The 15337-nt window shown below is 47.4% G+C and overlaps 1 non-coding gene across 1 annotated transcript; it reads right to left on the bottom strand.

The window, feature by feature from the left end:
• Positions 1-9304: 9304 nt before the first annotated feature.
• Positions 9305-9449, bottom strand: LOC117310483 (small Cajal body-specific RNA 20). The gene has a single exon (XR_004524627.1).
• Between the last annotated feature and the right edge of the window lie 5888 nt (positions 9450-15337).

The raw sequence follows: 15337 nt of genomic DNA, 5'->3' as shown, positions 1-15337 counted from the left end.
GGTATGACGCCCGCTGTGGGTTTACCACAGCCTGCTGGGGGTTGGGTTAGCTGATGTGCGCATGCGGCAGGGCGTCGGCCGTCTAGGGACCGTCTAAGGGGGCGCGGGCAGGGCGCAGAGGATGTTGCGCGCCGCCCAGGCGCTGGTAGGGAGCATGCGTGAGAGCAGAATTCCGGGTGGCAGGTTGCAACCTAGCTGACTAAGTACTCCGCACTTGGTCGGGCGCCTTCCCAGATCAAGGGGCTGTGCCCGTTTTGTGGAGGGTAAGAGAGAGACCTCACCCAAGCTCCATAGACCTTGGAGAAGCGTTTGGGGACTATCTCTTGACCGAGCCCTCCATATCCGGCAGCCAGTACCAAGAAGGGAACAGTAATCAAAGTAATACGGTCGCCCCTCGGTATCCGCGGGGGATTGGTTCCAGGACCCGCCGCGGATACCAAAATCGGCGGATGCTCGAGTCCCAGAGTCGGCCCTCCGCATCTGCTGATGCGAAACCCATGGCTATGGAGGGCCGCCTGTATATTTATTGAAATTTTTTTAAAAAACACCAAAAACCTGTGTTTAAGTGGACTTGCAAGTTCAAAAGCCGTGTATTTGAAGGGTCGACCGTATTATTAGCTAGGAGTTTGCTTGCTCTGAATTTTTGCAATGAGGTTGAAGTCAGAGTCCGCCATACTCCCCGGGTCTCCAGGAGCAGGAGTTCAGGGCTGGGTTTTCTGAGCATGCCTGGTGCTCAGATGCACTATGCAAACAAAACAAAAGAAAGCGAAAGCCAGCGCCCCCCCCCCCCCGATTAGCCTATAGATTTTTAGTAATGAATCAACATCAGATTGCAGGTGTAGAAACCTGCACAGTGTTTCAAGCACTCAAGAATGCTTGCCGGGTACAGATTTCCTGCCTTTTTTCTTTTTCTTTTTTTTGGTCCTTGTTGCAGCTCTGGACTATGCTACATCTTTGTGCACAGCTCCTAAGCTCCTATTGCTTCTGGCTGTAGATCCTCTACAAAAGCATACATGTCCCTTGTGGTGGGCCCCTGTGGACATGGGTAAATTTACCCGCTTTCTTGCCGCTGCCTATCCCCCCATCTCATCTCCTCACGTTTTCTCGAAATATTCTCCTGAGCCCTTGCTGAGGAGTAAATAAATTTTATTTATTGTCAAATAAAAGAGGGCCAGGCCAGATTTACAGCTCTATGGTTTTTCCTTGGAGAAGTGTTTTATAGATGCCCCAAGACTTAATATCCTAAATATTGAAAATAGCTTATAATAATGGGCCCTATACTTGACAATGTACTTGATTTAGCCTGTGTTTCCTTGGACAACCATTTTCATCAACCCCATCGGGGATCAGAAGCCAAATCATTTTTGTGGGCTCCTAAACATATCATGGGACCTAGTCCCCTCACCTACAGTGCCTAAGGGATAAGTGCCCCTGCCTCACGTCTGTGGAGGGTGGTCCAGAAACTAAAAAAGTTTTGTTGACCAATTCTCTTTCAAAAACTGGTAAGACATGGCAATATGAGTACCTCCTCCTGATTTTAACCAAGACATTTCCTCCTCAGGTTGGCCCTTGGTGAGTTCGGCAGGCCTGTCCCTCTCTTGGCTGGATACCCTGTACACAATTTTGGTTCCATATCAGTTATCACATGCGAGACCTATGAGGGTTTTTATCATGATTTGCATTAGACAAGCTAGGAGGTCTGTGACAGCTCAGGAGGTGTGTCCTTCCACATCTCAGATTTCCACAGTGAATTTGTGTTTTCTCAACTTTAGTCACCCATGTGACCCTTGACAAATGTTGCCCTACCTTGGCATCAGTCATGGTCGTATTTATTTAAAAGTTTTACTTGACTTCACACTTTGAAAACCTTAAATACTGAACGGAGCTTCATCCTAAGCAGTAACAGCCATGAATCGTAGTCGATGTAGCGGATTTATGGGAGCAGGGGCCCTGGAGCCAGATTGCTGGCATCTAAATCCTGGCTTCGCTCAACGCTTGCTAGCTGTCTAAACTGTTAGGTTGCTTATTCTCACTTAGTCGTGGTTTCCACATCTGTAAAATGAGGCTAGCAATAGTAACTACCTCACCAGGTTATCGTGAGGATTAACTGAGATGGTGAAAACACAGTGTTACCAACGGCCATACCATGCTGTCTCACATTTCCAATTTTCATCAATTTTGTGGTTTATTTATTCACAAAGGTCCATGAGAGAAGAAAGATGATGGCTATTCTCTGGCAGTTGGCAATGAGGACAGAAAGTTTTCTTGTGAATATGTCGCTGCCATGTTTTTGTGTCCCTATACAGGCTTCAGTCAGGAATCCTCTGTTGGCTGCTCTGTTTACAAGGCCCTGCCTCAGGCAGTGTGAAAATTCTGGAGACAGAGTGCCCAGCCCCACCGCCACTAACTTGCTGTGTGGCCAGAGCTAAATTAGCTGACCTCTCTGTGCCTCAGGTGCCACATCTGTAGGATGGGGATCATGATGGTACCTGCTGTACCGTGTTGTGAAATTTACATGAAGGAATACAAATAAGGCCCATGCTGAGGGCTCAGATAACTTTAGCTGATGCTAGAGTTAAGGGGTCGGGACTGACTGCGGTCATTCTGCACAGGGGCCTGCACTGTGACTGAGGATGCTGGACACGGAGTGTCGCCCCTGCCCCTGAGTGGATATGAGAGTCTGTGGAGTGGCACAGAGCTGTGCTTGCTCAGGCTGGTGACACCATGTGGGTACTCACTGTGCACCAGGGCCTGGCTAACCGATCTTATAGCCGTCCCCTGAGGAGGGGGCCATCACTCTCTTTAGTTCCTAAGGGAAGAAGTGGAGGCTCGGAGAGGTCCAGTGACTTCCCTAAGGTTACATAGGTCAGTGGAAGAGGGCCAGGATTCAAACCGTTGAAGAGACTTTGTTCTTAGCAGCCCGTGGTAGAAGCAGATTTGGCTTTTTTTGCAGGGTGGTGGGGTTTCCCTTACACCTCACAGAGTGAGTCAAATTTTGGTAAATGCTAAGCAGGCTGTGCATGGAACTTCAGTTCAGGGAGGTAGTATGAGCAGCCCCAGGAGTGATCAAGTGTAAAGCTTGGCTTAGGGAACACCAACCCAAACAGGATGGCCAGGAGAATGAATGCATATGAGGTGCTGACCTTGAGAGGGAGCTGGAGGGGGAGCCTGGAGACAACTCTGTACTGGGTGGGAACTGAAGTTTAAAAGTTAGGTTGGGGTCCAATTTATGGAAGGAGTTAGAATGTCTGCATTTGGGATCATGGAAAACTGTAAGAGTTTTGTGCCGGGGGAGTGCCTTAATGAAAGCAGTGTTTTAGGATGTGTTTATAGGAAGGGAATCTCTAGGCTGGCTCTTGGTTCAGTTCATTGCAGTTACTGGGCCTGCGGAACAAGGTACAGATCCGGAGGGCTTACTTGGAGGCCACAGCTGGCTGTCAGCGGGATTGGGAGTCCCCTTGAATTTGAATGTAAAGTTCCGTGTGTATGGTGGCATTAGAATAGTGTGTGCACTTTTCATCAGAAAAAGTGGGACACAATGCCCCTAACCACCCCCTCCCACCCAAAATAATAAGAAGAATAAATAATAACTAATGATAATAATCGGAAAGACCAAGGAATTGAGTAACGGAAGCAGTCTCTGGAGTTGCAGCATATGCATCTGGTTTTAGGGCACTTCTACTTTCCTGCTCATAGCAAGAGCTTTGGCCCTGAATTCTCACTACACGACACTGACAAGCCTTAGTGTCCCTGAGCCTTAGTTTCCCAAACTATAAACAACTATTACTCTTACTACTACTATTTGCTAAAATAAAGATAATCATCTCACGGAATTCTTATGAAGTCAGAATGAAGTATGGAAAGATACTCTATTAACTTTAATTGTGTATAAACATAAGGGGTGATTTATGTAGTGGTTTATTTTTATTGAAGTATAGTTGAATTATAATGCTTTGTTGATTACTGCTGTACAGCAGAGTGACTCAGTTATACATATATATATATATATATATATACATATATACACACATTCTTTTCCATTATGGTTTATCATAGGATATTGAATATAGTTCCCTGTGCTATACAGTAGGACCTTGTTGTTTATCCATTTTATATATACTAGCTTGCATCTGCTAATCCCAAACTCCCAATCCATCCCTGTCCCACCCCACCTTCCCCCTTGGCAGCCACCAGTCTTTTTTTTTTTTTAATGTTTAATTTTATTTATTTTTGGCTGAGTTGGGTTTTCGTTGCTGCACACGGGCTTTCTCCAGTTGCCGCGAGCGGGGGCTACTCTTCGTTGTGGTGCACGGGCTTCTCACTGCGGTGGATTTTCTTGTTGCGGAGCATGGGCTCTAGGCATGCGGGCTTCAGTAGTTGTGGCACGCGGGCTCTAGAGCGCAGGCTCGGTAGTTGTGGTGCACGGGCTTAGTTGCTCCAGGGCATGTGGGATCTTCCTGGACCAGGGGTCACACCCGTGTCCCCTGCATTGGCAGGCAGATTCTCAACCACTGTGCCACCAGGGAAGTCCCACCAGTCTATTGTGTATGTCCCTGATTCTGTTTCTGTTTGATAGATAAGTTCATTTGTGTCATATTTTAGATTCCACATATGAGTGATATCATATGGTATTTGTCTCTCTGACTTACTTCACTTAGGATGATAATCTCTAGTTGCATTGTAATTGTTACTTGTGATAGGGGTTTTACTCATTTCTTTTGAAAAACACGTTTTATCATGAAAACATTCAAATATACACAACAATGGCAAGAGTACTGGAAGGGACTCCCATAAAAAGCATCACCCAGCTTCAGCATTTATCACGATCTTACCAAACTGTTTCATCTATCTTCTTTCCTTGCTCCCTCCCTCCCTGCTTCCCTCCCTCCCTTCTTCCCTCCCTTCCTTCTTTCTGTCCTTCTCTCTTCCTCCCCTCCCCACTCACTCTCCTCTTCTTGCTGTGCTGATTTAAAAGAAACTCAAGGCAACTTGTGTTTTCATCCCTGTATCTTTATGTGTCTCTGCACTTTCTAAAAAATACAGTCTTTTTTCCTACATAACCAGAGTGCCATCCAGGCGCCTGAATGGTAATAATAATCCCTTGGCGCCATCACCCAGTCGCTTGTATTCTGAATTCCCTGATTGCCTCAAAAATGACTTCTTACAGTTGGTTTCTTTAGGATATAAGTTTTTCTGTGTCTACGCTGATAAAATAAAAGGAAAACTTGAGGGGGTGGGCATTTGCATATCTAATCCCAGCCTTAGAAAGCGGAGCAGGAAATTAAAGACAGCCCTGGATATATACTACTGCTGGTGGTTGTATGTGGCAATAAAAGTGATTCAGTGTTTGCATTCACTGCCCTATCTCAGGACAGCATGGACCCTTTGGGTTTGTTCCAAATCATTTGCAGACTAAATCCCAGTCTAGACACTGGGACAGTGCATCCCTTTGCTGTAACCAGGCATTAAGGGTAAAATTGCATGATTTTCCTTTAAATTCTGCCAGAGATATTAGGCCATTATGAGCAGCAAGCTTGTAGAACCACCGCTGTTCGTGGCTCCATGTGGTGAAGCATGAACCAGGCGTCTCGCTAAGGATGTCTTTACCTTAGGCAGCCTGGGCTCAAGCCTCAAGGGCTGCTCCCTGCAGCCACATTCTCTGCGGGCATCCTTCAGAGGGAAACCTTACGTGACATTCTTGAGCCTTGCTAGGACTGGGAAAAGCTATTTGCTTTTTTAGTTATTTCTTTTTATTTTTTTGGCTGCATTGGGTCTTCGTTGCTTCGTGCGGGCTTTGTCTAGTTGTGGCGAGCAGGGGCTACCTTTCGTTGCAGTGCGCGGGCTTCTCATTGCGGTGGCTTCTCTTGTTGCGGAGCATGGGCTGTAGGCGCGCAGGCATCAGTAGTTGTGGCACGCGGGCTCAGTACTTGTGGCTCGCCGGCTCTAGAGCGCAGGCTCAGTCGTTGTGGCGCAGGGGCTTATTTTCTCCGCGGCACGTGGGATCTTCCTGGACCAGGGCTTGAACCCGTGACCCCTGCACTGGCAGGCAGATTCTTAACCACCGTGCCACCAGGGAAGCCCAAGCTATTTCCTTTTAGTCTACTCGATGGTAAAAGAAATGCAATGTGCTAATTCCTGTCAACTTTCAGATTTTTCAAGTTCTAGCTCAATCCCCATCTCTTGGAGGAAGCCACAGTACTGTCATCTTCTGAGCTCTTACTGCTCTTGAAATGGGACCAATTCATTGGATCCCTATCACACATTGCTTGCATTGCGAGTCAGTCTTAAATGTATGGAAGCATGAACGGTGTATGTATGTGTGTGTGTGTGTCCATGGGTGAATGTAATACGTAGGTATACGTATGTGTATTTTGTGACTTCTCAGTTACGGTGTAATCTGGCACTTGACACACTTCTTAGCATTCCCCATGCAGTACCCCAGAGCAGTGCTGTGTACGTAGCAGGCATTCAGTAAGGACTTGTTGATTGCTTGAAAGTGAATATAGAAGAAGGGTGGATGGCCTTGACTAAGGCCACTGAGCCTGGGGACTTTTACTAGCTGAGCTTGTCCAGTGTTGGCTCCATTCTCCTATTTTCCTCCCAGCCCATCTGGCAGTCCTGAGCGACAGACTCTGAGGTAGCAAAGATCTTCCCAGAAAGGCTCTAGCACTTAGCTGGTGGCCTTCCATGGGGGTGGAGAAACAGATCAGCAACGTGCTCTCCTCTGTGTCTGAAGCACTGTGTGTGGAGCTGCCCTGGAAGTCTGAATTGCAAAGGCTCTTCTCTCCTGTTTCTCTCTCCTTCTTCATAGTTATCATCCTTTTCCTCCCTATCATTAGTGTGTGTATGTGTCTGTGTGTGTGTATAATTTTTTAATTCATTGTCCATGTACTATAAATGAGGGCCAAAGAAAGACATAAGCAAGTCATGGAGAGAAAGAAAATACATGAGTTAAAGTCACATATATTCTGGAACAAGACAAATGCCACAGGTGAGTAACAAAGCAATAATATGGGAGTTCAAAGAAGGTAGATGTTACTTTCAATACAAACCTGGAAGCATACTTGAAGAAGTGGACTTAAAGATGACTCAGGTGTGCGTGGGAGTTCTTCTTTGCCTTCCCCAAAGAAACACTCAAGAACAAAAGTAACAGATTATCATTGTAATTTACATGGAGATGATGAAGAAAGCAAAACTAAAACAAATTAAACTGAACTATAACCTTGTCTAACATGCAAGGGTGATAATGAAAACTACCTTTTCAGTTTCTTATCCTATAATTTCTTTTACAAGTACTATATTCCACATACTGTAGATAGTGTGCAGAGTCCTGCTCTTTGTGTAATTTGAATTCATGCTAGATTATCTTGGCACTCAAAGGTTTAATTTCTAGGACACCAAAACTTCACAGACAGTAACTATACCCACCACTTAGCTCAATAGCTGATGGCGTGCAGGGGCAAAGCCTTTGTAGCCTGGTTTCCCAGGCCCTGGGCAGCAATTACATAAATGTTGATGCAAATGAATATGAAGAAGGCATACAGACAATGAACTTAAAATGTTTGTACACCTTTTAAGGACCTATTCTTTTCTCTTTTTTTGCCTTGTACACTTTTTTTAACGTTTTTATTGGAGTATAATTGCTTTACAATGGTGTGTTAGTTTCTGCTTTATGACGAAGCGAATCAGTTATACGTATACATATATCCCCATATCTCCTCCCTCTCGCATCTCCCTCCCTCCCACCCTCCCTACCCCACCCCTCCAGGCGGTCACAAAGCACCCAGCTGATCTCCGTGTGCTATGCGGCTGCTTCGCACTAGCTATCTATTTTACATTTGGTAGTGTGTATATGTCCATGCCACTCTCTCGCTTGGTCCCAGCTTACCCTTCCCCCTCCCCGTATCCTCAAGTCCATTCTCTAGTAGGTCTGCATCTTTAGTCCCGTAAGAACCTATTCTTGAGGAATTGACTTCATATGTGCTTGAGTAGATGGATAGAGATCCATAATCAAATATATGTATATAGGTATAGTTTACACAAAGGTGTATACATATATATACAAACAGATATACATATGTGTGTGTATATATATACATATATGTGTGTGTGTATATATATATACATATATCTATATAGCTCTTTGTTTAGACTCTACCTATATGAACTTATATATTATATGTCTCTGAATTCTACACACACACGTCCAATTCCTTCTAACACTGGCATCCTTTAGGTACCACTTCTGTGTGGAGTCACACTGAGGTTAAGTCTGAAGTGGCAATTATTCAAATTAATGCACCGAGGAGCCCAACTATATTAAATTATTTAAAACCAGGCATAAATGCTTTGCATAAGGAGTGAATATATGAATACTTAGGCATCGGAGTGAGGGGATAATTCACACTCAGCACACAACAGACGAGCAACTGATGTATGTTTCGTTACGCTGGCGCTGATGCGGAGGGGAGAGCGTAGAGTCCAAGTCTGCTCCTCCCGCAGCTGTTCTTTTGTTATCTTTTCCACAGAGAGTGGTTTCTTGCTTTCAGAACAAACTAAGATGCTCTCAGAACTTTGGTTAGCGAAGAAAATACTTTTAGGACTTTAGAATCTTTTAGAACTTTTGTAAAACACCATTTTGTCAGCGGATGAAGGAGGCACTTGGATGTCGAACACTTTCCAGAGGCGAGGGCCCGGGCTGGGTGGCACAGCTCATAGGCTTTGGGTCCCCGAGCTGTCCCACTGGAGGCAGCTCGCTGCCTAGGGCAGGGCTTGAGCTGCTGCCAGTGTGCTGAGGGGCAGGTCTGGCTTCCTTGCCCTGACGCCCGGGGTGCCCTTCTTCTCCAGCACCCACTCAGGGCTCTTCCTCGCCACCCCCGCCTCACAATCCTGCACGGGACCCTGTGCAGGAGACACAGCTGGGGGCTGAGGGCTGGAGCGGCCTGGCTGGCGCCCAGGTCAGTCCAGGCGGGGAAAACGGTGAGCTTCCCCCCAACTGAGGTGGCCTCAGAAGCCCTTGTACAACAGCCTCCGTGCCTGGACCCCGTTCCAGGTGACATCCGCTGGGAACAAGCAGTTGCGTCTAGGAGGGCAGGAGGTGAGAGGCCCCCTCACTGGCGGGTGTCTGTACAGTAGGTGGTCACTTGTTGGGGGTGCATACGTCCTTGCCTGGGGACAGCCTAGGCCAGGATCAGCCCATGAGAGCCTGGCAGTGTCCTGGGGAAGAAAGCCAGAGGCCCCGTGCCCAGTGCTGCCACGTAAGGCCCAGCCTGGTGTAGACCAAGTAGGGGCTCCCAGCAACTACAAACGTCTGAGGTAGGAAAACAAGGGTGCCCAGCTCATGGCAGCCCCGACAGGGATCCCCCAGGGCTGATCTGCGCTTCCAGCCCAAGGGCTGAGGAGAAGAGGTCCCCTCCCCGCGACACACACAGCCCCATGGGAGAGAGGCCCTCTCCTGCTGGAGTTTCTAAGTGTTTGGTAAAGTAGTGGAGAGAGTGGCAGCCCTAAATCCTCATTTTCTGGAATTCTTTGCTATGCCAGCCTGAAAGCGTTGCTAACATAGTAGGTTTTGCATTATAGTGCAGGTGGGAGGGCGAGTTGCAACCTTTGACATATGTCTAAAGAACAAAACAAACTAAAACAACAATTTCAAACAAAGTTCCACCGACCTGAGAAAGGTGGAAGTTAGGCAAGAGTTATACAGAGTGGAACGTACGCCGTGAGGATTCCTCACACGTTCAAAGTTTTGAGACTACCGAATGCATTCGTGAATAGTCTCTTGAGGAATTTCTGACACCTGAGGCTTTTCTTCCTTTTCGTGGTACTGTTACGAAGAGATGGGGTGTGTGGAATTTGTTGGCAGTGGAGGATGACTCTTAGTTCAGGCAGGATTCTTACCTGTGGTAAGGTGAAATACATATGCTCTTCCAGTGATGACTAGTTTGTGAGTCAAAGGATCAGGAGTGATTATTTGAGACTATAGAAAAGCCTAAGTTAAATCCAAGGAGTATTTGTGGGGGGAAAGAAGAAGAAAAGAAAGAAAGAGAGAAACAGAAGAATCAGGACGGGTTCACTAGCTTTGCTGCAGAGAGTGTGTGTGAGGGCAGTGATGGACACGGGCTGCAGAGCTGGTGGTGGGGTCTGGAAAGCAGTGCTGGCGGCCTAAGGCCACGGGCTGGGCTCACAGTCAGGTCTGGCCAGGGCTTGGGAGGCGCAGGCCTCTGCTTTCTCAAACAGGCAAAGCAAGCTCAGAGGAAAAGAGAAACTGAAGTTTTGGTGGCTTGCTTCTCCTGGGTTTACGTAGTGGTCTCTTAATGGAGTTCTGAAGGGAAAAGGAGCAAGAAGAAACAAATGAAGAAGACGGGAGAATGTTTTCATCTATTTCCAAACTCTACAGCATGAGCGTCCCAAAGAAACATTTAATGGACACCCTCCCTTGGTCTGCAAGGACAGTAGGAGCTGTTTTATGAAACCAGTATTGGAAATATGGAAGTAGTGTCAGCCTGAACCTCACATAGCCAGCTTTGCACATTGCCTATATTTATGCAGATTTGACCATTGGTACACTCGAACCCCCCAAAATGAGCTCTATTACACTGGCTTTTCTCGACTACATATTCATGCAGCAGAAGGACCCAAATACTAAGATGGGAGAGGGAAGATGGGGCGACAGAGAGAGGAGGCCCTTGGTCTCATGTAAAATTTGCCGAGTGGAAACATCCAAAAATACTAAATATGGCACAATTCCATTAACTGAGATGCTGAGGGAGCAGTGGAGTCCACAGGACAGGTTTTACTTTCAGTTGTTAATAGTTGGCAGATATTTAGGGGGGAGCCGTTTTGTGACCCCTCACTCACGTGGTTGTCGGCTGTCTTCCTAAAATGCAGGTTGCACCCTCTTGACTTAAGCATGAGGGACAGGATGGGGATCTCCTGGTTGATTAGCAGCTCCTAGAGGGCGCAACCTTGCTGGGCACCAGAGGCTCTGCTCCAAGGCCCTGCAACTGTAGCCAGAGCGGAGTGAGCTGACCTGGTCCTGAGCCCAGGAAGGTTTGGAGGGTGGGGCAGGTTGGAGAGTGCAGAATTGACAGAGGTGACAATGGTATGCCTCTTTTCCCCCAAACTCTTGTCTGGGCAAAGATTTTAAGAGTTTTAGTAAATTTGGGCTGAGTTCGTCTAAGCATTCGTTACCCCTATAGTCTAATATTAAGGCAGTGTCCAGGGCTTCAGTTCCGCCGGTGTCCAGCAAGACAAGCCACAAAGTCCCTGGGCCCCCCATGACCAAACCTCCCTCACAATACCATCTCCTTCTTTATAACCATCCCAAGGCTCCAGAGGATGAATGACCCTTTTTAGTCATCCTTGGGGAAAGCTTTTGTTTAAAAATCCAACCCACTCCTATTGATTATTTACTGTAACCAAAGATGGGTTTTTCAAAATGGGGACCGTTCCCCTCAGTATGATTTTAAAAGGCACCCACTTTTTCCTATGCTCAACTTCCCCCATAACTAAGGTGACACCTGCCCAATGAGTAGGGATTAGTGGCAGCTGGAGCTGACGGTCAGTTGTCAGGACGCAGACCTCCCAGGCACAGTAATAACAGCAGTGACAGAGTGCAGTTGGTCAGCTCCACCTGCGTGTAAGAGTGGGGGAAATAATAGAAAAGGTGGGAGGGGAGAGACAAAGCCATATGCCAATCCAGAGCCTGGCACATAGTCGGTGCTCGCTCTTGCGGGGGAGGGCGGCTGAAGGGAGCGCCTTCAGCTACATATCCTAAGATACTTTAGCAAGAAGGAAATAGCTTCTCCTGATGCACTTTCAAATCTTCAAGGCACCGAGAGCTCCCTGCTGCAATTTTTCATGTCTGACATGAAATGCTCAATATACTAATCAATCCCTTCTTCTCTCTGCTTGAAGGTTTGGTTTAGGAGTAGAAGGGCCAAGTGTCGGAGACATCAGAGGGCAGTAATGCTCAGAAACGTGCCCCACGTGCCCCCGGTCCTCCCTGCTGTCGTCAGCGTGTGTCGACCCTGCAGTGCCATTCTGCTTCAGGAGCTGGATTGGGTCCACGTTTTTCTGGAGCAAGTGCCGCTGGAGCTGCCTCTGCTGCCCATGCCGCCCATGCCACCCAACCTGCCCGTGCCACCCATGCCGCCCATGCCGCCCGTCCCACCCATGCCCCCCATGCCACCCAACCTGCCCGTGCCACCTGAGCCACCCGTGCCACCCATGCCGCCCGTGCCACCTAACCTGCCCGTGCCACCCGTGCCACCTGAGCCACCTGTGCCACCCTTGCCACCCTTTCCTCCTATGCTGTTGCCACCTCCGCCCTGTCATCTTCCACACGTGCTTCACTGTTGGTGCCCTCATGTGGCATCGCGTCGTTCCTTTCCATTGGAGATCCTTCAGCTGCCCCGACTTTCTATTGAATTGTGTCTGTGACGGTTTTTTCCAAAGGGCCTTTGAGCCAGTTTCAAATTCTGCATACCTCACCACCAAGAACAGTTCCCCAAATGCCTGCCAAGTATATTAAATAGAAGTAGAGGCCTTGACCCACTGTTTTAGGGCATGTTTTGTATTTTCAATAAAGTTGTGAGTTCTCTGCATATTTGTTCTCTGTGTCACATGGGGTTAGTAAATTTGATGGAAATGGCTAAGCCAACTCCATTCAGACCGAATGCCCAGGAGGCCTCCTTTCATGCAGTAACAGCCCTGAGTCACCATCATAGGCCATGCACATCTCAGAAGTTTGCCAGGTGCCCGTGAGGGGTTTACACAGACCCACCTGTTCTCTTCCACCCTCTCCCCCAGCACCCATGCTCCCCGCACGCTGCCCCATTGGGACCACCTAGATGTGCAAGACGGGTGGTGTGAGTCTCGAATGGGAGAACAGTGTGTTTCAAAGCAGGCCTGAGGCCCATTCATGGTGACCAGCTCAGGTACAAGGAGGACTCCAAGGGACACTTCTGCAGTGACTACTCATAGGGCTCTATGGAGGAGAGGGAGCGGGGCACCGTCGGCTTCTCTCCCAGTTCTGTTCACCGCCTTCCCTGTTGTGGAGGGCACCTGGGGACAGAAACCACGCTAGCGGAGGGGGAGGGGCCTACCTCTGCGAAGGTAACACAAGAGGAGACTCTCCAGGCCCACATGGGGCTCTTCTCACCCCCTCTCCCCCACCCCCAGATACGGAAAGCATATCATAGCTCCTTCCGCAGCTCAGAGCTGACGGATGATGTGGCCTTCAAGTGTATTTTGTCACCTTCAACATCCTTGGGAGAACCCTGGTTCCAGCTAATTCAACACTGAAAGGGAGCCTCTTGGGTGAGTGTTGCCTGAAGCCAGGAGGTGGTGGTCCCTGAGCACTGATCCAGGATAATCACTTTATTTAAAAGAAGCAGGTAGGGCTTCCCTGGTGACGCAGTGGTTAAGAGTCTGCCTGCGGGAAGATCCCACATGCCGCGGAGCAACTAAGCCCGTGAGCCACAACTACTGAGCCTGTGTGCCACAACTACTGAAGGCCGCACACCTAGAGCCCGTGCTCCACCACAAGAGCAGCCACTGCAATGACAAGTGCCGCAACTACAGAAAGCCTGTGCACAGCCAAAAATAAAATAAATTCATTTTAAAAATAAAAATAAATAAAAGCAGCAGGTATGGGAACATATGTATATGTAAAACGGATTCACTTTGTTATAAAGCAGGAACTAACACACCATTGTAAAGCAATTATACTCCAGTAAAGATGTAAAAAGAATAAAAATGAAAAATAAAATAAAAGCAGCAGGTAGGCCTTACCTTTGTTCATGGGGCTTCTTCCAATGGAACTGCCAGGTAGAAAACACACACGCACACACACACATACTACACAGGTGTGCACCCTATAGCACATGTCTGTGACAGAAGCACAAACATACCCGGAAAATACCCAGAACACAAGCCCAACTGGCTTGTGTTGTTAAAATAACCCTTCTGAAACGTATCTAGTGGCCTGTTGTCCTTGCCTTCGGTTTTTTCAGGTTCGATGCTGGGAAAGAACGTGTGTCCTTGTCCACCCTGGTCTTGGGGACGGGGAGGGGCTCATGCGGAACTGAAGCCGTGTCCATGCTGCATTGCCACTTTATTTACACAGGCACACACAACCCTTCTTGTTGGTAGGATGACTCCAGCCTGAGGAAGAGTTTTGTTGACGGACCAAAAACCGTTTCCACGGCTAGTCAGGTTTGGGTGGTAGCACTGCAGAGGGTTCTTGGAACCTGGACACCTGAGATCTTCTCTGCGATCGGAATCGCCTCCTTCTTACGCAGTAGCGATGGTTTCAGCATCCTGCCTCCGGATGAAGAAAAACACAGCCTTTCTTTGCGGTTCCCCAAGCCCAGCAAAGCCGCAGGCTCCACGCTTAGCCACCACTCTCGCTCCCATTCTAACCTCAGTCCCGAGACCTGAATGGCCTCAGCCATCAGCTGTCGAGGCTTCAGCCCAGGCTTCCGAAACCAATCCTACAGCTCCTGCTCAAGGTGTCACTTTCAAGAGCTGTCCTGGGCACCATCTTCCCTCGTGACTCCAGGACACTTCTGTGCAAATGGCAAGTTTTGAAACTGCCTCTTGGTACGTTCCTTGATGGAGGTCTTGCTATTCTTTTCCTTTGTGCATTTTAATAGTCAGATGCTAGAGGGAAACGGGCTATTTTCATTTATTTATTTTATTTGGGTGGGATAATGACACCTTTATTTTGGACTACCTCGTAAAGAAATGTAGCATTTCCTTCCTCCCCCCAGTTTTATTGAGATAGAATTGACATACAACACTAAAAGTTTAAGGTGTACAGTATAATGTTTTGACTTACATACATCACGAGATTATTAGCACAAGTTTAGTGAACATCCATCATCTCATATAGATACATAAATAAATAGAAAAAAACTTTTGTGTGTGATGAGAACTCTCAGGATTTACTCTCTTAACTTTCATGTGTAACATACAGTTGTGTTAATTATATTTATCGTGTTGTGCATTACATCCGTACTTATTTGGCTTATAACTGGAAGTTTGTGTCATTTGACTGCCTTCATCCGTTCCCCACCCCACCACAAATCAGATCTCTTTTTCTATGAGTTTGTGTGTTTCTTTTTGAAGTATAATTGACCTACAACACTCAGTTAGTTCCTATTACATAGTGAGTGGGTATTTCTATCTATTTCAAAATGATTTCCACGATAAGTCTAGTTATGATATGTCACCAGAGATATCACATAGGTATTGATTATATTCCCCACACTGTACATTTCATACCTGTGACTCATTTATTTTGCAAGTGGAAATTTGTACCTCTTAATTTCCC

Source organism: Tursiops truncatus, chromosome X (assembly GCF_011762595.2).
Source record: "Tursiops truncatus isolate mTurTru1 chromosome X, mTurTru1.mat.Y, whole genome shotgun sequence".
NCBI lineage: Eukaryota > Metazoa > Chordata > Mammalia > Artiodactyla > Delphinidae > Tursiops > Tursiops truncatus.
This window is presented reverse-complemented; position numbering and strand designations above follow the sequence as displayed.